The sequence below is a fragment of the Panthera leo genome, chromosome A1 (genome assembly GCF_018350215.1).
Source record: "Panthera leo isolate Ple1 chromosome A1, P.leo_Ple1_pat1.1, whole genome shotgun sequence".
In the NCBI taxonomy this organism is placed as follows: Eukaryota; Metazoa; Chordata; class Mammalia; order Carnivora; family Felidae; genus Panthera; species Panthera leo.
In genome coordinates, this window is record NC_056679.1 from 9,013,601 (window position 1) to 9,037,928 (window position 24,328).

Genomic DNA, 24,328 nt, shown 5'->3' on the forward strand with positions numbered 1-24,328 from the left:
GGGGTGGATAGGGCTTCAACTGTCACCTGTGCGGAACATTCCCAAACTAATTCTCCGTGGGACACCAATTTTGTTTCTCCAACTGTCAGCTGACCATTTCTAATTGGATAGCCTGTTGTCCTCTCAAAGACTAGGTTTAAACTTATTCCTTCCTAAATAACAGTTATCATTTCTGCTAAACTCTCCTGGTCTCCCAGTTACTCAGGCTTGAAGGCTCAGGGTTGTCATTTACTCTGCGCTTTTTTTCCCCTTCACTGGGTTCCTAAACTCTTGCAAATTCTCTCTGCTGCCTCTCACCCCTAATCCATCTTGCACATTGCCAAACAATTTCAACACCTTAAAATTTTCTCACTGTGCTATAGGTAGCTAACGTTCACTAATCACTTACAAGTGACACAGTACTTTGCATGAGGTACACAGTTAACGGTTATACAACCCCATGAGACACCACCTCCATGTTGTAGATGGTAAACTAGGACACTGAGATTAAGTAACTTCTCAAGACCACATGGTTCACAATCCAAACTTCTCAGTCCAATCCAATTACTACTCTTCCCCTACCCAAATTTCTATTCCAGCCAAATTCGTTACAATTCTATCCTGCCAAGAATCGTAAGAATGAATTCCTGATTCTGTTCATTCAGTTCTAATGCCTCCTTTGAAGCCTTTGTGACCACTCTGGATGACGGTGCCCATTCCTCCCTCAGGGCCTCCATCCAATCATGGCATGTGCCGGAGCGGCCCTATGTGTTCATGGTTCATCTGGGACAGTTCGGATCTACAGTTGTGGGATTACTATTAGGAGGAACAGTGCTCCCTTTTGCTCTCAAAAGTATCTTAATCTACATAATAAATTATAAGGTTATCCTATCTATTATCATTTATTGTAGCAAGATACATTTTATATATGTTTTGACTCTCCAATTAAATCATGGTCTTTGAGGATGGAAAATCAATCTTAAAACTTCTTAATAGTTCTCTCAGAAGTTGCTAACATAGCAATAAGCACAGTTGTGGAGATGAGGTGCCTTTGGCTGTTTTGTGTTTCCCAGTTAAACCTTCATTTCAGATCAAAAGAAGAAAAACATGTATATTTAATTAATGCACATAGTTAACCTCATATGATTAACTGTGCCTGAAAAATAGTAGGTACATAATATACTGGAAGATGAATGAATAATGTACTAGAATATGCCAGACTAGAGACAACATTCCTAGAATATTTCAATAATGTACACGTAACAGTATATCCACGAAGGAGATCTACCAACAATTACCAAGAAGAAAGTGTATTTTAATATTTTTTACTGTTCTACAGTTAGGTGATGATAGACTATTTTCCACACACAACTATCTTGCAATATAAACCCTGAAACAGACCACAGTGAGAGTGAAAAACAGTTGCCCTGAAAAGGGAAAAAAGAAAAAGACATTCAAAAATCATTCTATTCTTTACAATATGTTTGTCAGTCAACTCATTATTCAAAAGTGATAGCACGCTCTCCTATTTAGGAAGAATACATTTGTCCGTCCATGAAGAAACCGATTGTTCCAGGCTGCCTGTGCTGTGCAGTCCTATTCAGCTTGCACAGACAATCTGCATCAACCTGTGACTAGGGATACTGTCACTTAGTGGTGCCCCAGATAGCCATGACCTCATGTGCTCTTAATACTGAGGTTCTCATTTATAAATGACTGTGTCTGGAATACCCATGGATTCTTACTTGAATACAAGTATGCTTTAATTATTATTTATTAAATTTTGAAACTGTAACAAATAATCTATCAGTTCACTTAGGATTAGGATGACGAATTATTCAGCAGCACGGTTGTACATAACAAAAAGGGAGCGAAACAGGCAAATGTGATAAACGCATCAACATCGGCATACAATATTAAGCACGATTTTCAGTACAACACAGCATAAGATCTATGCAGGATATACTATCCAAGAATGTTAGATCTAAGAATGTTAATTAACATAATCATCGAATGCTCGTCACCGGAGATGAATGCATCTTAAAAAAAACAAACCCTGAATGTCCATAAAGAGTTGGTACAGAACATAAATCCAGCAACATCAGAACATTTAGTATTACAATACAGAAAGCAAAACAAATGATAGCAGATGGTTTCCAAGAGGGGAAACAGAGAACTGCAGGGCAGTAAAGTACCAATTATAAATAAAAGGGAAATGTTCACAAAGAAATAGTTAAGGAAAAGGTCAGATGAACTCCTGGAAGAAAGTAAATGACCAACAGCAAAAGAAGAAATGTTTATCAACGGGAAAGATTGTTATGAGTAGATTAGACAATTATCTGAAGACACGAACAAGAAAAGATCAGGAAGTATCGTTGCCAGACAAATAATTCAGGAACTAAAGGACCCCCAGCACCGAGCTGCAAATACATTACGCTTTTTGCAAATTTAGAAACTTAGGCTCCAAGATAAAGAAACGTCGTGTAAGGTTATAAAGGAACCAGAAGAAAGAACTCTTTTCACTTGAGCAGTTAAGTCTCACTTGGACTATGTGCTGAGCAAGGCTTTTTTTTTTTTTTTTAAACCAGTGAACTAGCCTCTGCTCATGTGTATTAAATAACCACCTGCAGAATATGTGAGAAATTTCAGAAGTTGCTAACTTCTATCAACAATAACAGAGTAATTAACACCATAAAACAGATATAAAAGTCGGGGAAAGATATTTAATGAGTCTGTGGACCTCTTACTACAAGAACTAATGACGGTGTTCCTATCACTTTCATTTCCTAGATCAGATTTTATTTTCAGAATATTCATGACATTAGTGTGTGAAAAATTACTAATCCCTAAGGAACTGTCCTTACTTTATCTTCAAAGTTTCATAAAGTAGGACTATGGCATAAAAGATGATATTTTAGGTAATACAATAAGATTATTTTTTCCCAGTTTTCTGCAGAAGCGAACGAAGCTAAGAGGCCCTCCCTATTAACACTGCGGCTACCACCCTCCATCTCACACACACACTGGCACGCACACGCTCGTACCCATATGCGTGTTGACCCTTCTAGCTTACTTCTGTTTGTCAGGTGACAAATAGGTACCCTGTAAAGGTTAATGTAGAGAATACAATAATGATTCTAGAAGGTAGAAGAAGAGGGGCACCCAGGTGGCTCAGTCGGTTAAGCATCTGACTTCAGCTCAGGTCATCATGATCTCACGGTTTGTGTGTTCGAGTCCCGCATTGGCCTCTGTGCTGACAGCTCCGAGCCGGGAAGCTGCCTCAGATTCTGTGTCTCCCTCTCTCTCTCTGCCTCTCCCCTGCTCATGCTCTGTCTCAAAAAAAATAATAAACATTTTTTAAAAAGTTAGAAGATACGAAGAACACAGATCCCTCAACAAGGGAGGCTGCTAGTGGATATGATTTTAAATATTATTTTGAGGGGTGCCTGGGTGGCACAGTCAGTTAAACATGTAACTCTTGATCTCAGCTCAGGTTATGATCTCACAGTTTGTGAGTTCAAGTCCCGCATGGGGCTCCGTGCTGATGGTGCGGAGCCTGCTTGGGATTCTCTCTCCCTCTCTCTGCCCCTCCCCGGCTCGTGCACGTGCTCTCTCAAAATAAATTTAAAAATTGTTTTTTAATTTTAAATTAAAAAATAATAAAATATTATTTTGATCACAACTATTTTTTTCCATAGCTCCTCAGTTACCAGATTTTATTAATTTTTCTTCTGCAGTGTTTACTGCATTTATTTTTTCCCTATCCCTTGCCCCCATTCTGTCAACATCCTAGTTTAGACTCTTACCAGTAGTCTCCTACTAATTGGTCTTCCTGGGTATTCTGTGCCACCCCCCTTCCCCCGTGCCATTCTTAATCCTTGTCCTACAACTCATCCATGCAACAAATATTTGTTGGACACTTACTGCTGGCCTACTATGTGAATGCTTAAATATTTAAGACCTACAAAATCAAGGGAAATCAGCAGGTACACTTTAGTATGTGTTTCTAAGATCATGAAATTGGCTATATATTTGATTATGTTTTCTGGCAGCAGTTTTGGGGAAGAACTGAATGCATTAAGCCTATGAAATAACAAAGGCAGGATTCCACCCAAAGTTACTGTTACAGTTCTTACCTATTGAAGCCAACAATCCTTGGCAGTCTTAAGCTGCTAACACTGCAACCATTCATTTCACATTTGAGTGTTCAGGCTGTTCACTCATGATCGGAGTTAGGGATTTTGGTTCCATATACTTACACATAAGCTTTTATGTATACAGGATCTAATGCCTTCGAGGAACAGCTCTATGACAAATGGCTTTAATTTAGCAAATACTGGGGCGCCTGGGTGGCTCAGTCAGTTGAGCGTCCGACTTCGGCTCAGGTCATGATCTCATGGTGAGTTCGAGCCCCACATCAGGCTCTGGGCCAACGGCTCAGACCCTGGAGCCTGCTTCGGATTCTGTGTCTCCTTCTCCCTCTGCCCCTTCCCCACTTGTGCTCTGTCTCTCTCTATCAAAAATAAACAAAATATTTAAAAAAAATTTTTTAAATAAAAAAAACTAAAAAAATTTAGCAAATACTAAATAATTTGGATTCCAACCAATTCTAATTAATAAACTTTTATGTCCCCAAGTTTCATTTGTACATCCATTGTTTGTGACCTGAATTACATTTCTATAGAAAAAAGTCTATATATGGCTTGTCAGTTTCCCAGAGAATTCCTTTGTCTATTTAATCTAATAATAAGACTACATACACCTAACATGCAGTGAAAAGTAGTAACACTATTAATGATCACAAACACATGCAACTCTCACTATGTCCTAAAAGATCCTCTTTTAGGTATTTTACATATATTGACTCATTTACTCTTGACAGCGACCCGACAGGAAAGTTATTATGATGTCCATGTTTACAGAGGAGGAAACTCAAGCAGAGACTCTAGAACCTGCCCAAGGTCCAACAGTTAAGAAGTACCAGAACTGGGTTTCGATCCAATCCTGGCTCCCAGCTTTGTGCTTTTAGCCACTATGTTAAACTGCCTATAACTATTAAAAAGTTTTAGTTAACTCTGTAGAGCATTCAAATTTTTTAAAGTACACCAGGGTTTCACTTCAAATGACTCCTCTGATATTTCAGGTTCTTCTGAAGTTGAATGGTTTTCTTCTCTCATTGCTATTTACTTACTGAATTGCTCACATACCTTTATATAGAATTTACTTCAGGATTAGCTATATGGTCAAAGATTCTGGGTAAGCTGAAGCTCTTGGACTGCCCCATTCATTTCCAAAATATAGGCTCCCTAAATAAATAAACCTGACTTGTGCTGGCTTTAAAAACAAAAAACAAAACACAAAACAAAAACCCAACCATCTGTTAGAAAGTTAACTGTAAGGGAAAATATTGCCACAACTTCTATAAATCACTCTGGAAATATACTGAATTAACTTCTGATTCCAGTTCTAAGTGTTGTCTTGTACATTTACTAAGGGCAGGGTTATAGCTGGATAGTTTCATCTGTTCATTTTCTGTAAATTTCCCTCCACCACTGACTGCTCTTGGTAACACCAATCTTGGCAGCACCATCCACTTACCCCAAGAATGTTTTCTGGAAGCAGTTTTGGGGAAGAACTAAAGGCATCGGGCCTACAAAATCACAAAAGCAGAATTCCACCCAAAGAAACTACGAACATAGGTTCAAATCAGAAAAATTTATTGCTATGCATTTGAGGGTAGTTTTTCCATGAAGACAAGACTGAGGTGGGGGTGAAGGGCTTGGAAGATGGAGCAAAAGCTTAATGATGATTCAAACTAGGGAGAAAGAAATGGAGACAGAGTCCCCAAGGAAAAGGGAAAAGAAATCACTGACTCAAAGATCAGGGGTGTAGTATGGACTTTCTGTTGACCTGATAACTTGTGGACAATTGAGGTCAACAATCCCAGATGCTCGGACCACCTTCTATGGGGGCTGGAGTGCGAAATAAAAATCTTGTCCTCAACCCAGGTATAAGTGAACAGACCAGTGGGAAATTTCCCTCCAGGTAGAACAGTGGACACGTGACTGATCACACTATATGACCCCTCAAATTAGGGACAATGCCTTTTTCTCCCTTGACTTGCTACTTGACTTCAGAGTAATCAAATCTGTCTAAAAACAGTATGTCATTCCTTGGGAATCATCCTGGTATTCTTAAAATTGTACTTTTTTTTTTTTTTTTTTAAGTTTTATTTTGAGAGAGAGAGAGGGATGGAGGGAGAGAGGGATGGAGGAGGGGCAGAGAGCGAGGGAGAAAGAATCCCAAGCAGGCTCTGTGCTCTCAGTGCAGAGCCCCACACGGGGCTCTATCTCACAAACCACAAGATCATGATCTGAGCTGAAATCAAATGTTGGTTAAGTAAAATATGTCTGAAAGGTGCAGACAGAATCCTAGAATTAAAGGAGTGCAATGTCACTGTAGGATATGTTTGTCAAGATAGGGTTATCTGGTGAACACTGGTAATCTCCTTTCAGGTCTCCTAACACATTTATGTCCACTGGCCAGGGCAGCGCTGGAGACAGACTATTACTCTTCTAACTGCACACAGATATTTCCCAATACATGTTCAAATCTACAGTTTCATTCACATTACATACATGACCTCCATGCATTAGGGAGGCACTTTAAGAACGGTTACTTTACCTTTTACAGCTACTGCAAAGATCAAATAAAGTATGAACATGTAGTGTAAATCCTAAGACCTTAAAATACTGTTAGTCTCATATTTATATAAAAGACATACTTAGCTTCAAATAAAATAGCAGCCCTTGATTTTTCCCTTTCCTAACCTTGCTCAGTTACTTCCTACTTTATATGGGAGGTCTAACATACGTGTAAGCCTATAAATCCTCTGTGAATAGGAGTTAAACTTGTAAGTAAGGTGTAACTCCTCAATTAGATTATAAGCTCCTCAAGGGCAAGAATCACAATATCTTCTGTTCCTTTTGTGTCTTTACTTCCTTCTACTTGCTTTCACCATTAGCCAGCTTTTCACAGAGTGGGTATTTGTGGTGGCATTATTAATATCCTTAATGCAGGCGTGGTGGAAGCACTGAGCCATCTGATTATCTTCCCCAATGTGCGTCAATAAAATCATCAGGGAGCCATTAGAGAGGAAGACAAAAATACCATGATTACCATGATCGCCAATGCATGATTTCTACAGGAACCACTCACAAGGCGGCTCTAAAAAGCAGCAGTTATAGCCCATATGCTTACTAACCATCCTTCTTCCAAAGAGTCAAGGTCCTTGAACACCTACAATCATTCTATACACTTTTTCAGTCTTTAAACCATTATTATTTTGATAACTTAAATCTGAATAAGGTAGCCTGAAGCACATATAAGAAGATGTGGAAAACAAAGACTCCTAGTAGTATACAATTGCACAGCTATTACACAAAGAACACATATATGAATTACTTTTCAAATGAGGGAACTTAGCAAAGAAGTTGAATTGTAGGATCTTCGTAAGCGCTCATCAAACTTTACCATTCTAGTAATTTTTGACATGGTTGATATTATTGGTGGTGGTGCTCATAATAACACTAAGATTTACTGACTGCTTACCATGTGTCAGAAACTACGCTAACTACAATTATATGAAAAGGATATTATTATCTTTATTTTCCAGATGGGGAAACTGAGGCCTAACTGAGATTAAACGTCTTGCCAAGGTCAAGTAGAAGATTGAATACAGCTCTGACTACCTCTGAACCACGAACTTAGACGGAGATAGGGTTTCTTAACCTCGGCATGACTGAAGATTTTAGAATGGACAATTTTGTGCTGTGAGGGGCTGTTTTGTGCACTGGAGGCTGTGCAGTGTCATCCCTAGTCTCTCTCTCTCTCTACTAAATGCCAGTGGCACCTCACCCTCTAAGAAGTAATGGCAACAAAAAAATGTCCCCAGACATTGCCAAATGTCTCCTAGGGGGGCAGTATCATCTTGGTTGAGAAACACTAGACTAAGCACTTTAACCTGTTGAATCATCAAGACTACATTTTGGAGAAATCCAAGGCAACGAGTAACTTCATGTGTTAAACTACACAGCAAAAAAGGATATTTCAAACCATTTGAAATAAGAATAACTAAAGATATTCTATGTGTAAGTAAAAATGTTTTGATGGTATTTAAACTCAATAAATTACACTACTGTATTTTATTTTATTTCCTTCCATATACAAAGACTATAGAGTTTATCATCATTTTATTTCAGACTTTGTTTTGAATGACTTTTGCTTGCTTTCAAAATAAGACCAAATCTTAAAGGACAGCGTTTGCCACAACTGTGGGTACCAAAAGAAAAGTCCAAAGGGTGAAAGTATTTTATACAATGGCAGGATAAATGGGTGTAGGATAAAAATTCCTAAAATGATTCTGGGATGAGGGCAAAAGGGAAGGAACGACTATATTACTATCTAAAGGTTTCAAGAGTTTATTTCAAAATCCAACTGCCGAACAGTCATTCTTTATCATGTCTGTATTTATGATCTTACAAGGATTTTACTTCTCCAAACACCCTACAGTCAATCCAAACAGATAAATCACTGAGTTTCACAATTTTATTTATGTTTTTTAATGTTTATTTATTTTTGACAGAGAGAGCATGAGCGGGGGAGGGGCAGAGAGAGAGGGAGACACAGAATTGGAAGCAGGCCCCAGGCTCTGAGCTGTCAGCACAGAGCCTGACACGGGGCAGGAACCCACAAACCGCGAGATCGTGACCTGAGCCGAAGTCGGACGCTCAACCGACTGAGCCACCCAGGCACCCCTGAATTTCACAATTTTAAAATGTCTTTCGAAATACCAGTTTTTGACATTTTCTTCTACTATATATTTGACAAAAGATACCAACAAAGTAATATGACTGATAGGTTTAAATTACAGCTCATTTCCCCTTCTGATCCTAATTAAGTGAATGAGGAGAGGTTTAAATTCCAGACCCTAGATGAATAAGTTCTGATAGCGGATAGGTGGACAGATTTCAGGAGCAAGAGGAGCTTAGATGGTGTAAACCCTTCTGGATGGTCATTTGGTGATTAGCAGTCATGATCTGTAAAAACCGGTCCCCCTCTTTTACTGATAGATCCCACTCCTATAAATTCATTTGATGTAAGTTGTTAAAAAAACAAAAGAAGCAGAGGAAACGAAGCTATGACATATAAAAATGTTTACTTCTAAAAAACCCCAACAATGTATAGATTTAATATCCAAAAAAAGAAAAAGGTGAAAAATAGGCAGACCAAGCTGATGGAACATTATACAGTTATAAAAATTTATAAAATATGGGAAAATATGGACCCATTCTAGAATAAACTGGTGTGGGAAAATATGGACCCATTCTAGAATAAACTGGGGTGCATCCTAATTAGCAGATTGTATCGTCTGTTAGTAAATTACATGCAAGTCATTCAATTAGATAAAACTGTGTCATGGAGGGAAAAAAGTCCTTTACTCAATTAGTGGGTAGTTACTTCCTCTTTCATACTGATTGACATACTAACCTTTACATTAGTCTACTTTAGAAAAAAATAGTAATGATAACCAGAAAATATCTAATGCCAGGCTGGAAAATGGGGTGTACTACTCTTGCCAATTCCTACTGATTTATAGCAGATGCCAAAAGTGCTCCATTAGGAGGGATTCCACAGCCATCTCTGGGCTCAGTATAACAGAAGTTGTGATTAATTATCCACGTCTATCATGGGCAACGGGTAGGGCTCGGGGCCCGGGGGAGCAAAGCTGTAGCGCAACGATGCCATGTATTTACTGATCCCAGTCTAATGCTTTTTTTAATTATCCCAAAATCTTTGCTTCATTATACACTAAGAGAGGAGTTCTTTAGCTTAAATACATATTGCGTTAAAAAAGCACTTTCTTTGGGGTGCTTGGGTGGCTCAGTCGGTTAAGCATCCGACTCTTGGTTCCAGCCCAGGTCATCATCTCGTGGTTCCTGAGTTCAAGCCCAGCTCTGGGCTCTGTACAGACAGTGCGGAGCCTGCGTGGATTCTCTTTCCCTCTCATTCTGCCCCTCCCATGCACGCTAAGTAAATAAACTTAAAACAAAACCAAACCACTCTCTTCATTCTGAAATCTGTCTCTGTGTATCACATGGCCATTCCCTGAAAAGACATGCTGTCTTTGCCTTTGTCATCGCTCCTGACCCAGTGATACACGTGCATACTCCTAATTCAGTTTTTTGTTTTGTGACTGCTGATGCTTTACGCAGTAGCTTGCGTGTCAATGAAGCAGTTCTAGGCTTCACAATAACATCTATCTTTTTTCCTACTGTGGGGCTGTATTTCCCAATTCATATTTAATATACTTCATATTGAAGTATTATATTACTTCACTGATAATTATCAGTGTAAATTTTATGTAATCTAACTACAGACTGAACTATTTCTCATGAAAATTTAACACCTAAATTGAAATGTGCTGTAAATAGATTTCAAAGACTTGGTATGAAAAAAATGTAAAATACCATTAATAATTTTATTTTAATTATATGCTGAGATGATAATATTTTTATATATCAGGTTAAAAACATTAATTTCAACCATTTCTTTTACTTTTTAAATGTGGCTACTAGAAAATTTTTAATTATATTTATTGTTGCACTGTATTTTTACTGACAGTGCTATTCTTTAAATAATCATTTTACCAAATTGTGAACAGGACATTAAAATTCCCTATATTTACTTACTATACTACTTGATATCTCCTTTTTTAAAAAATGTTTATTTATTTATTTTGAGAGAGAGAGAGCGAGCGTGAGCACATGCAAGCAGGGGTGGAGCAGAGAGAGGGAGACAGGATCTGAAGCAGGCTCCAAACTCTGAGCTGTCTGTCAGCACAGAGCCCGACAGGAGGCTCGAACTCACAAACTGCGAGATCATGAGCCCGAGTTGGATGCTTAACGCTTAACCGACTGAGCCACCCAGGCGCCCCTTGATACCTCTTTTATAAACGCCTATGTAAGAATTTCAGACTTAGTACCAGGAAAAACAATTTCCTTTTCCTAAGCAACTGGTAAAATTTGCTTTACAGTGTTAACCTTATTAACCTCATTAAAAAAAATGAGGTATCTCTTTTTGCTTTGCCCCCTGGAAAAAAGCATTTTACCTTACTTTCTCTTTGCTCTGATTTTATTTTTCTTTTTGAAAGACACACTTTTTTTTTTTTTTTTTTTTTTTTTTTTGGTAATGAGTTAAGAAGTAACCCTAAATAAGAATCAGAGCCTAGATAAATATTAAAAACAATTTCAGGCAAAGGCAAAACTTAGGGAAAATACTAAAAACTGTATCCAAATCTTCAAAATGCTGTTTCTCATTTTCTAATTCACTCTGCATAGTTCATTCATTTCAATGAAAATAAAGTAACCTTAATTAATACACCACAATACTCTAATATACTTTGGAGAAGGAGAATCAAAATCACTTTTGAAATAAGATGAAAATCCTTAGAGGAAAAAGGTGTCATTAGTGAATATTAGTGACACTGTTCTAATGAAATAATGTTCATGGTTACAAAAGAAGGAATCCCAGGGGCACCTGAGTGGCTCAGTCGGTTAAGGGTCTGACTTCCACTCAGGTCATGATCTCGTGGCTTGTGAGTTCGAGCCCCGCGTCAGGTTCTGGGCTGACAGATCAGAGCCTGGAGCCTGTTTCAGATTCTGTGTCTCCCTCTCTCTGCCCCTCCGCTGCTTGCACTCTGTCTCTTGCATTGTCTCAAAAAGTAAATAAACATTTAAAACACACACACACACACACACACACACACACACACACACACACACGAAGGAATCCCACTCAGGCTCCTCAAATTTAGAAGTCCATTCTTATTCTGATGAACACATCTAACCTTAGAGGAAATAGCAGTTTGGGGTCTAACTCTGAAGCTTTAGGAAAACAAAAACTGTATATAATGTTACTTGGATACAGATTTTGTGAAATTATCTTATTTTACAGCGAATATGAATAAACAGAATGAATTACTTACTTCAAAAATCATTTGTAGCAACAAAATCTTTACATATGCACCTATTTTACTCTTCAGTCCTTAACTAAAACTAAGCCTGACTGCTAGCTTACAGATATCATCAAAGAAAACAAATTTCTATTCTACCAAAAAGAAAACTCAATCTAGGAAAGAAACTCTTGGTAACAACCTGAAAGTTCTGCTAAAAGGTTCTACTCTTCACATGAAGAGACCACTTAATATACAGAGATACACATTAACATGTAATAAGAAACAATGATAAAACTTTTATTTCTGAAATTCCAAGCCAAATTTCTGCACGTGGGTAACGGGGAGAAAAACTAACACTCTTAGCAATTCATCAAATGCTTACTGAACACCCGCTGTTTTCTAAGATGCATGGGCCCCATTCTCTCCCTGGAGAGACCAGAGTCTGATAACAGCATGGAATAGGAATTCAGATCTACAGGGGACACTAAGTCACTACGGGGATACACTGGCCATATTTGGCTGCAGTCAGCTCAGGTTCCACAACTGAACAGTATAGAGGTTTTTTCTAAAATTTAAATGCCCTTGAGAAAGTTGTCTGGTTCAGAAAAAAACATAAATTAAAACTACCAAAGTTTGGGAAATGTCTAAGAATTTTTAGAAAATTGACCTTGCTTCAGCCAGCAGAAATGAATAAGGTGTTTGTTCCTATATAAAAATGTTACCAGAAAAAAAAAATCAGTTTATCTTTCTTCCATTAAATACATGTTGAGCAAATATTTAAAGAACATTATTAGTTCCCGATTCACATGAATTGGCCTAATCCTGGGCAAAATAACTAGCAACTGAAATGTCAATCTAACGTAACTCAATACCACAACCAAATCTTATGTCATCAGGCGCAGAGAGAAAAGCACCAACATAGACTTAAAAGGGTCTGGAATAGCACCCCAGAGAAAGAGACTCCTAAACTGAGACCTGGAATAGGAGTTAGTGAAGTGGAAAGTGTAGGGGGTGGGGTGGGGGGGGGTACCTCTTAAAACTGTTTGAAACTTGTGAGATCCTCTAAGTGTGAATGCTATAACATTATAAATGCATACACCTCACGAAATTGCCCTGAATTACAATCTGCCATGGATCAAAGGGATCAAAAGATATTAACATTAAACTTACTTTACCAAGTTAAAACTTTCCGGAACAAATAAATGTGAGAGGGCCAGAAGCCAGGAAAATATATTACCCATGGCAAAACTAAAAACATCCTTATTTTATTCTCACCCTTCTGAATGCCATTTAATCCCCTATTTTCTCAACTCAGAACCACAAAACAAAAATGCAGGCAATGTTACCGTCATTTTGTGGAAACTCTCCGTTGTGCTTCCCGAACTGCACTGAGACCTGTCTCTAAGTTACAAGATGAGTTCCATGCACGGGCAAACAACTGGCTCATCACTCACAGGTTGATCAAATGGATTCCAGTCCAAACAGAAAAGCGCTCAACAGAAGCTGTCTGAAGAACTCCCTTACTGTAATGAAGGAAACAACCCATACATTCCTAGCTTAGCTTTATTTTCTGGAGCCAATTCAAGCTGTGAACAGTTGCATAATCTACACACTTCTAATGCTGATAAGCTGAGCATCCTTCACTATCTATCAAACAATCAGTCTCTGCTCGAACCATCATAAATATTTACCACATGAAATGTGGTACTGAAGACACTGACTCGATTATGGAATATAATCACAGAATTTAGGGAACTTACTTTTGGAACCAACCAACACAGGAAGGGGTTTTTATCACAGAAGCTGCCTGTCGGGCAGCATGCTGTTTTACCCAGAGGGCTTATCTCTTGCTATGGGCGGAGTTATAAACTGTGTCTAAAATGAGAGCGACAGGGGCGCCTGGGCGGCTCAGTCGGTTAAGCGGCCGACTTCGGCTCAGGTCATGATCTCGCGGTCCGTGAGTTTGAGCCCCGCGTCGGGCTCTGGGCTGACAGCTCAGAGCCTGGAGCACGTTTCGGATTCTGTGTCTCCCTCTCTCTCTGCCCCTCCCCTGTTCATGCTCTGTCTCAAAAACAAATAAACAATAAAAAAAATAAATAAATTATATTAAATAAAATGAGAGCAACTATGCCACCAACATTGAACTCTGAAATCGTTTAGTAATAAGCTGTTATCAATCTGGTTACCAGACTTGGTGCGATCTTTGTCGTTGTTACTGTTTTGCTGTCTGGGAGACCTTTGCCGTTACTTTCTTGGTCTTAGCTAAGCTGCAGGTAGCAGAGATTGCTTAAAGATAACCACTAGGCAAATTAGGGATTATCTACCTTAGGCTGCATCATTTCTTGATTGAAGATATGGAACTCAAGCTGTCTTGGCTGCATGCAACAACCTCAAGAGCAAGACAGAATCTGTGGCAATGTGCTATGCCGTGTGCTCTTCAGCCTTGCAAATTCTGTGCTGAGACCGTTCAAACCCAAGCCACGGTGCCAAGTGATGAACCACTTCATTCTTTAAAATCATGAGTAGAAAGAAGGTGAATACATAAACTTAATCTGTCTGCTATATTGTAGGCGTTCTGGAATAAATGAACAAAAAAAAGGCATCTAAACCAGAAAAGTTTAGATTTTGAAGGTCAATATGGGGGAGGACTGCTAGTTACTACAGCAGTATGTTAAGTGTTCTGAATGAACATATAAATTGTAATAATTAAATTTCAGTTTCTCTGTTTCCTTTGCCTCCCGTGTGGCATACATGTAGAGGCAGCAGAAGCCTTGAATTTTTAAAACTATGAGTTAAGCCATTTTACACTTGTGCTCATATTTTCATCACTGCTTCAGTCCCTTGCCCACCCTTGTCGGGCGCTGTGGGGGAGGGGGATGCTTAGGGTTTCGATGTTAAGGCTAGCAGTTGCAGTGATGAAATGACAGAATGGGTCAATGGAGTCACGTGAAGAGGCCATACACAAAATAGTTTAAATGTATTAGAGAAGACAAGGTTTCCAAAGGTTTTTAATTTTTTAAATGTCAATCTGTGATCCAACTCTAAAAGGAGAAAGTAATCATAGAAAAAATGACCTCCAGGTAACAGAAGATCAACTTTGTTAAATTCACATGTACACGTGGCCAATCCCTACTCTGGTACCGAAATGGGTCAAGGTTTTGAGAGACGGAAAAGCAGGGAGCTGGGTAAACGGCAACCAGACATAAAGAACTGCTTTCTCTGTAAGCCACGAATTGCAAATTAAATTTGATTTAGAGAGTTTTATAAATACTTGCTTTTATTCAAAGTTATACAAATCATAACTTCGAGCTTGAACTGTTTGCAAACGTTTATATTTAGCTCTCCTTTCACCCTTAACTGCATCAAGGAGTGAAAAAAGGAAGTTAAGAAGCAGAAACAGCGAAGAAATCAGAATACAGCCGTATTTCACCTCTGGTTCACATATATTCACAAGCTTTTTAATTCATTATCAAGAAGTCTAATTTTAGACTGACTAAAGAAAAAAAGATACTATCACGCACATCCTCTTTGTCAGGAAGAGAAAGTTAATAGTATCTGGAAAGCCTTCAAACCACAGGAATTCAGGGACACTTAACATCAATTATTTAAATAAATACTAATCTATTGCAGAGCAAAGGAAAAAGAGAACAAACTATTTAGGTCACTTGACCAGAGGTAAAAATACTTATTTTCTTCCTTTTCCTCTCAATAAAAAAGGAAGACAGCAACATAATGATTTCCCAAAGTAAAGCCAATCAATCACCAGAAAGAAATTTCTGTTCAAGAACTATTTTTAGATCTTGAGGCATATATATATATATATATTTTTTTGCCTTTCAAAAAGTTTGTTACTTAAAAAAAAAAATCTTACTTCACAGAATATGTATGTCACAAATGTGTATGTGCTTGACATTCGCAGCCAATGTATGTATTCTGACGGCCAAGTCAAAATGCTTTTTTATTTCTTTCTGATGTAAGATAGAAAAGCAGAACTCTAGAATATTGTCTAAAGTAGGATTTAAAAAGAACTGTCCTGGGGCGCCTGAGTGGTTCAGTCGGTTAAGCGTCCGTCTTTGGCTCAGGTCATGATCTTGCAGCTCATGGGTTCGAGCCCCACATCGGGCTCTGTGCTGACAGCTCAGAGCCTGGAGCCTGCTTCAGATCCTGTGTCCTCCTCTTTCTCTGCCCCTCTCCCGCTCATGTTCTCTCTCTCTCTCTCTCAAAAATAAAATAAACATTAAAAAAAAAACCCCAAAATAAAAAAAATCTGTCCTATGTATTCTCTACTTTTCAATGCTCTTAAGACAAAAACCATTTAAATGCTAACCACATTTTGAAATGTTAATTTTTCAGTGGTTTCAGTTCAAATTGCTAACAGGTAACAGGTAATATAAAAATTTGCCTTTATATGCTCTATGTCTAAATGTTTGGTAATCTTAGGTAAGTACTGCTAACTCTGAAGCTGTGTTGGGTATTATGGTAGTTTACAAAGAGTCGTTATCATATATCGCAACATATATATCAAATATCACACATAATTGAGATTTGTTTCAAAATAACCCAGGAGCAAGTAGAGCAGGTTTACAGATAAAACATTTCTGACCATGAGTTGAGAACTGTTGAAGCTGGAACATGGATACATAGTGGTTTCATTATATTACTCTCTCCATTTCTGTGTATGTCTGCAATTTTTCATAGAACTTTAAGCATTTGCAAACCGCCACCTAAGCGACTCCCAATGTTATAAAGAGTTGAGTCAAACTGTAGGGCAGGTCATCTAGCTTGGGACAAAAAAAAAAAAAAAAAAAAAAAAAAAAGAGAGAGAGAAATGAACAGTCAGTGTAAGATTGAAGAGAAAGGCCAAGCAAGGCCAACTGTTTTGTTGCAGTGTGTATCCACAGCCCAAGTCCTGGAATAAAGAAACATGGTTACAGACTTCAAAAGAAATACAGCCACCTGCGAATACAAGATTCTGCCAAGTCCATAAACTACGAAGATGGTTTTAATAGTACTACAAATCTGGGAAAAAACTTAACCCACCTATTATGGAATTAGAAGACCTGATATAATAAAGCAGTTACATTTTCTGTAACTGATTCTGGATAACTACTGGTTACTTATAATAATAAATTAAAATACTACGGCACTGAAAATTATATAGATTTCTTTTTTTTATGAGTCTTCTAAAATAAAATCTGCTCTTACAGACATCCTTTTTTTTTTTTAATAGGAAAAGTTAAAAGAGAAACATATTAGCAATTTAGAGAGAAATGGTTTAGAAAGAATCCAAACCCCCTGGGGCACCTGGGTGGCTCAGTCCTTTAAACATCGGACTTGATTTTCCACTCAGGTCATGATCGCATGGTTTGTGGGCTCGAGCTCTGTGTCTGGCTCTGCACTGACAGTGTGGGGTCAGCTTGGGATTCTCTCTCTCTCTCTCTCTCTCTCTCTCTCTCTCTCTCTCCCTCCCTCCCTCTCTCTGCTCCTCCCCAGCTTGTGCACTCGCGCACATGTGCTCTCTCTCTCTCTCTCCCCCTTCCTCCCTCCCTCCCTCTCTCAAAATACGTAAACTTAAAAAAACAAAGACTCCAAACCCCTTAAAAGAATTAATGAGCAACATTCATTAATGTCAAAGGCTAATTAAAAGACCTGAGGCTTCCATCACAGGGAAGGATAATGATCCCTTTCCCCTATTCCTTACCCCCCCCCCCCCGCAGATTTTTCTAGAGACCACTGCAAGGATGAAATATCAGCCACTTCAGAAATTGTAAGAGATTCTACAAATAAACTCAACAGAATGATTTATGGTGTTTGGATAAGCCTAATAATGTCTGTTACAGCACTTCTAACATACGGCATTTTATTTTTTTCTGGAAAGAAGCTTCTCTAATGAAGACCCTAGTGGTAGTGGTATGTTAGTGACTCTGCAAAAAAGATGTACCAGAGACTAGCAGCATCTCACCGGGAGGTCCTTAGATTTTTATAGTAACATAAAATGAATTCTAGATCTTGGCTACTACCAGATTCCTTGCAACCCTGGAGTTTATTTTGCATTCATGGTTCCTATATTTGAAGTGGTATTAGACATTTTAAAACATTACATTCAAGGGTTTTTCGTCCTTGGGTTACCCTCCACCCTACTTTTGTTCTCCTAATCTCAAGAATCGACTATGGATGGACATTGCTCAAATCAACATGTTAGGTTACAACCATGATATAAACAGTAAACTGCACGCTAAAGATAATAAAGTTGACCCTTTAACTTTGTAAACTTAACTACATGCTAAAGATACTAACGTAAACCCTTTAGCTTTTTTACTCTTATTTGTTAAATGAAGGCCGCCGTATTTCTAACATCACCACATGCTTACGTAAAATGAACTGCTTCATTTCTAATATATGTAGTATTTCATAATATAGCACAACTTCCCAGAAATCCAGAGACATTACCTGCGTCACATAATAGGCCCTAGAAACAGAAGGTCTGAGTTTGAATCCTAACTCCACCAGATACAAGCAAAGTGCTCAATCTCTCCATGTTTCAGTTTCCATATCTATAAAATGGGAATAGCAATACCTGGCTGATAGCACTTTGGGAAATTTTATTGAACACGTCTGATGCACTTAAAACACTGCCCACCTGACCACTCAATACATGCTAATCTAAACTGTATTTACATATTGCAAATAACACAAACCAGACAAGAAGGCATACTGACTTAGGCTCCAAAAGGATCTTGTTATAAAAGACTGAAATCTGAGCAGTGTTTCAGTATATCTGATGTTTGTGTGTTTTTTAAATCTGTTATGTGTAGACTACATATCTTAGTATACGAGATTCATCACAGAGAAAAAATAATTTCCTCATGACATAGCAAAGCTGTATACATATCAGGATTGAGCTTGTATTTATTATTTACAGTTGTACTACGTTATTTCATAGGAATCACGGTTCTCGGGTAACTAATCAAATTGCTCAGAAAGCCATTCCGTAAAGTTTATTGGTAGGTCTAACTAACCTTTCAAACAAAGACTGTGCTACTATTCCTCTGCATCTTAAATTTCACCTGGAACTTGAAGACTCTGTCCTTTCCAAAAAAATACGCTAACTTCTTTGGTTGAATTTTCTACCATTTTCCTTATTCATTCATTAATCACTGAATGTATCCTTTATTCATTGAATATGTATTCCACAGATAACGAGGTTTAGTATGCCAACTTACTTGCTTAATACTTCTCTAGTACAAGGGCATATAAAAACTTTGACCAACGTTCTTTAAACTTACTTTTGGTTTATGGTATCATACTGATGTGGTAAAGAAATACATAATCTGAATTACCTGACTGCACATAAGTTCCCAAAATAGAATCATTAACAAATGTGGTTCTTAAGGAACTTAGATGTAACTAAAAAGTATTTTATAAGTAGTCACCAGGTGACTGCAACTGGTCTTTTTAAAGCCCTCTTTGTTGGACTACTTAAATTAGAAGCAGAAATCACTCATCTCAGGACTGCTGAGAAAAAGTGCTGATGTTATTAATTTTGGTATAATTAACAATACCACCACTAGAATACTCTGCTTGGTTGAACAGATCTGGCAAGCAAAGTAGCTTATAAACTGACGGAGACTAAACTCAGTAAGTCAATGACCTTTACACAAATGTGATTTCTAAAAAGTAAACACAGTGTACAAATTTTGTAAGTTCTACATTTAGGAATTTGTTTTTACCTTATTTGACAGGTAGACAGGGGAGTAAATAAAGTATAAATAAAATTCAAAGTATAAGATTCTTTTAAAACTCTTGTGTACTATAAAGATGTATATAGATGTTATTATCATATACTATATACGTGTCTCCAAACTAGAAATAGGATAAAGCAAAATATTATTTGAGGGGGTAAAAAAAAAAAAAAAAAGTTGAGTCCTTTGGAGAGATTAGAAAGTCTTTAAATTTTTTTTTTTTTCAACGTTTTTTATTTATTTTTGGGACAGAGAGAGACAGAGCATGAACGGGGGAGGGGCAGAGAGAGAGGGAGACACAGAATCGGAAACAGGCTCCAGGCTCCGAGCCATCAGCCCAGAGCCTGACGCGGGGCTCGAACTCACGGACCGCGAGATCGTGACCTGGCTGAAGTCGGACGCTTAACCGACTGCGCCACCCAGGCGCCCCTAGAAAGTCTTTAAATAAGCATTTCTGCAAATCTCAAATATAAAAATACTCCAACTCCTCCTCCTTTTGATTCTACTAAAATAAAGTAGTACTCTGATTTAGGTGAATATTTGCTTTGCTTTGACTTTAGGGAAATTACTGAATTAAAATTAGGCACATCCATATTAGACTCTATAGAAAGTCCAGAAAGACTGCATCTTTAAAAAAAAGGTATGGTACAGATACGATGTGTTAAAAAGAAGCCTACTTCATTCTTTGGACAAAGTCAAAGATTTAAAGGCTTTTGGGGGGTGCCTAGGTGGCTAAGTCGGTTAAGTGTCTGACTTTGGGTCAGGTCATGATCTTACAGTTCGTGGGTTCAAGCCCCACACCGGGCTCTCTGCTGTCAGCACAGAGCCCACTTTGGATCCTCTGTCTCTCTCTCTGTCTCTCTCTGTCTCTCTGTCTCTCTCTCTCTCTCTCAATAAAATAAACATTTAAAAATATATAAAGGTTTTTTTCTGAGTTGACCTAAACTGCCTACACTTAAATTTGATCTTTAAGACCTCCCCAAATCAGAACAATCCAAAATGAATCATCAACTGTACACACACACACACACACACAAAGTCTAGAGAGTCGAGAGCAAAAACATTAATAGTATTTGTACGAAGTTTATATATGGCATTATTTTCTTTAAAATGTTTTCTATTTTACAAGTTTTACAATAATGCTATTGCTTTTCTAATCAGTTACAAAATTAGAATAAAATAATAAAACAATGAAATTCAGATTTGTAAATGCAAATACATAAAATAAATAGATTATGGCCAAAAAAATGGCAAAATAAGACAAGCCAGATAAATACTTCCCTTTAGAAAACACTGGACAAGTAAATCTAGAGATCACAGAAAGGATTAAGTATCATTTCGTTTTACTATGTAAGATAAGTTACATTCATTTATTGCTGAGTGGCAACCTCATTAACCTACTTGATAATGCAGAATTATGATTACCTTTCCTTCTAAACAGTTTATTTAAAAAAAAAACAAACAGATGCTGGGGCGCCTGGGTGGCTCAGTCGGTTGAGCGTCCAACTTCGGCTCAGGTCATGATCTCACAGTTCGTGAGTTAGAGCCCCACATCGGGTTCTCTGTTGTCAGCACAGAGCCTGCTTCAGATCCTCTGTCCCCCTCTCTTTCTACCCCTCCCTTGCTCATTCATTCTCTCTCTCTCTCTCTCTCTCTCAAAAAATAAAACGTTTAAAAAAAAATAATAGATGCTAAGACTAACAAAACAAGGATGGTCAAATTGAGAATGTTATTCTTTAGCTAAAATGAATATATGTACTGACTGTTTCAAACAGAAGGAAAATGGTGGGCACCACTCTTCTTGTCTCATTACTCTCTGATGGACCTATTCTCAGACATCTCCCTTTGTACTTATGACTATCTCTAGTGCATTTCCCAGGTAACTATCACTGACATAAGGTATTCAAATCACCTGGTAAACAAGGAAAAGGTTTTACAAATTCAGGGTAGACTGCTCTCCCCTTGTGTCCAACTGCAATGGCCACTTTAATTATTCCAGGAAGGATTCAGCTGTACATGTGGTGGTTCTAATTGAGAAACGAGATTTCAGAAAAGACCAGTGTTGGCATAATTTGAAAATAAAAGTACAACAAGCTTTCATCTGCTCTATGCACTATACACAACCTAAGAATGAACCCATCTCTATTTTAGAACAAAGATATTTAGGGGAAATATTTTCCCAGTTTTTTATTTTTCTTGGCTGCCTGTCCTAAGTCCCAAAGGCACAAAGTAGACAACACTTTGGGAAATGAAAGAGCCGTTTGCTTGCTTCCTATGCCACTGGGAGTCTGACAGCACCCCTAAGAGGCAAGTTGCCCCAATTTTTAGCAAAACTGTCTTTCTCCGGGCATGGATAATTTAACAAGAAACGACATCTCTTAGTAAACCCGGCATCAAAGCATGAACTGAAGGGTTGTTACTGAAACAACAGCCCTAGTATTAGGTAATAGGGAAAATCACCTGTGCAGGATTAAAAAGAATCAATGACAGAGCAAAAAGAACCATTAACGCCTGTCTAGATAATACAGTAGCAAAGCAAAACATTTGGACACACAGCAAGGGTTGAGAAAAGGTAGATGTGGACACGAAAGTCAAAAACAGTAACGACTTCAAAAAGAGTGGCCATATTGAATCCATCGAAGCCTGGCACTTCAATATGGAAGAATTACAAGGAAAACACTGTTTGACCCCATTGAAATACTTGACAGTGAGTTAGGATCCACATAGCCTTCACCATATTACCCAAAATGGACTTTAATTCGTCCTTATTCTTCACTTCCTGCAGGGCCTACTATCGCCCAAGACTATTCCTCCTTGAGTTTCTCCATGCATGGCTTTCACTATAAACAAACTTTAAAAAAAAAATCCTGTAATTCTGCTCTTTTTCTCTCCCATCTCTAAACAGAGGTATTGTACTTTTGGGCTGTCCCCTCTCTCTTGGTGAATTCATGTAATCTCATATTGATACGATTTTTTCTTCAATTGCCTGTGCACAGTTATTTATATTTTTAGCCCTCTCTTCTTTCCTGAAGGCTGATTTCACATTCTTACTGGGGTTAAAAAGAGGTCAAAGATGACTCCCAGGTTCCTACCTATCTGCTCTTTTTTAAGAGGATGCTATAAGCTTGATTACAGGTCTTTTTATGCCACTTAGACTAAAATCCAAAAAGCTTTAAGTAAGGCTGATGACCATATACATAACGATAGTAGCAAAAAATGAACGCTGACATTGAGAGAACAGAAAAATCACACACACACGAAAAACAGGACCCAAAGCTTAGCAACTTGGGACCATTTGGAAAATAAGTAAAAGAAAAGAGAAAGAGAAAGGAAAAAAACAAAAAACAAAAAAACCCAGAGATCTCTTTAATCCACTGAGAGCATTAACTATGTAAACTATATATGACTGCACTGTCCAATACAGCCCATTAGCCACATATAGCTATTTACATTTAAGTTAATTAAAATAAAATTTAAAAATGTAGTCCCTCAGTCACACTAGCCATTGTGCAAGTGCTCAAAAGCCACGCGCAGCTAGTGGCTATTTACTGGACAGCACGGATAAGAACATTTTGATCAGTTCAGAAAGTTCTACTGGACAAAGCTGCAGCGCTAATTCAACATTCATGAAGTATTCTCTGCATAATAATAGGCACAGCGCTAGGTGCAGGAGTAGAGCAAGATGAGGGAGACAGGGCTTCTCTCTTGCCTCAAAGAACAGATTCTCTGTCTAGTAGAAGAAACAGATAGAAATATCTACAAGGACCAGAGTAGAGGAAATGACCTTTATTCCTGCCCAGTCGCCTAGGATTCCAATCCTTTCACCGGGCTTTTCTGTAGATCTGGCCTTCTTCATCTGGAGTTATGATGGTTCAGCAGGAAATGCTGAGACTCGCCGCTACCTAGAAATCTCTGGACTCAGAACCAGAGGTGCCTAGTTAGGCCCAAACAGGATTTAAGCCCCATCTCTCTGGACTCGGTGCCTTACACCGTGGCTAACTCTTGCCGGAAAAAAGCAGTCCTGCCCTCTGGCTATCCTCCCCTGGTCCCTCCTAGGAGGCAGCTCTGCCTCAACTGTCACTTGGTCTGGAGCCTCCAGCAGGTGATAGCTACGGTGCCCGAGTGCCTGACAAAATGACAAGATGCTACCAGTCAGCACTGCAGTTGAGAACAAGTCTCAGGCACAAATGGCACCAGAAGGGGGAGGAACGGTGCGTCCTAAGCAGAGAGAAGATGAAAGACAGAAGCTAACAGTTAACAGAAAGATGTGTGTCAAGCAAGGGGGTCATCAAAACTCAAGCACACGCCACATCCAAGGGGCAGCAGCAAGAGAAGAGAACGGATCAAAACCCGACCGCTAAGAGCCTTAACGCCACCAACGAAGCAGCGTGGCCTGGACTGGCCTTTAAGTGGTGGCCAGCCACTAAGTAGAACAGTCAAATGAGGAGATCTGTGTTTTCAAAAGCAAACCTGGGGAAAGGGTGAAAGGCAGATAGTAGTGGAGAAAGCAGACCAGTATCTGGATGAAGACCTGGCTGAAGGTAGTGGAGATAAGAGGAAACTGACCCGAGAGACATGAGAGAAAACTGAT

The 24,328-nt window shown here is 38.4% G+C and overlaps 1 protein-coding gene across 1 annotated transcript in view; it reads right to left on the reverse strand.

Moving 5' to 3' along the window:
- UBL3 (ubiquitin like 3) overlaps positions 1-24,328 on the reverse strand; it is a 65,058-nt gene that overhangs the window by 24,673 nt on the left and 16,057 nt on the right. The window lies entirely within an intron of this gene.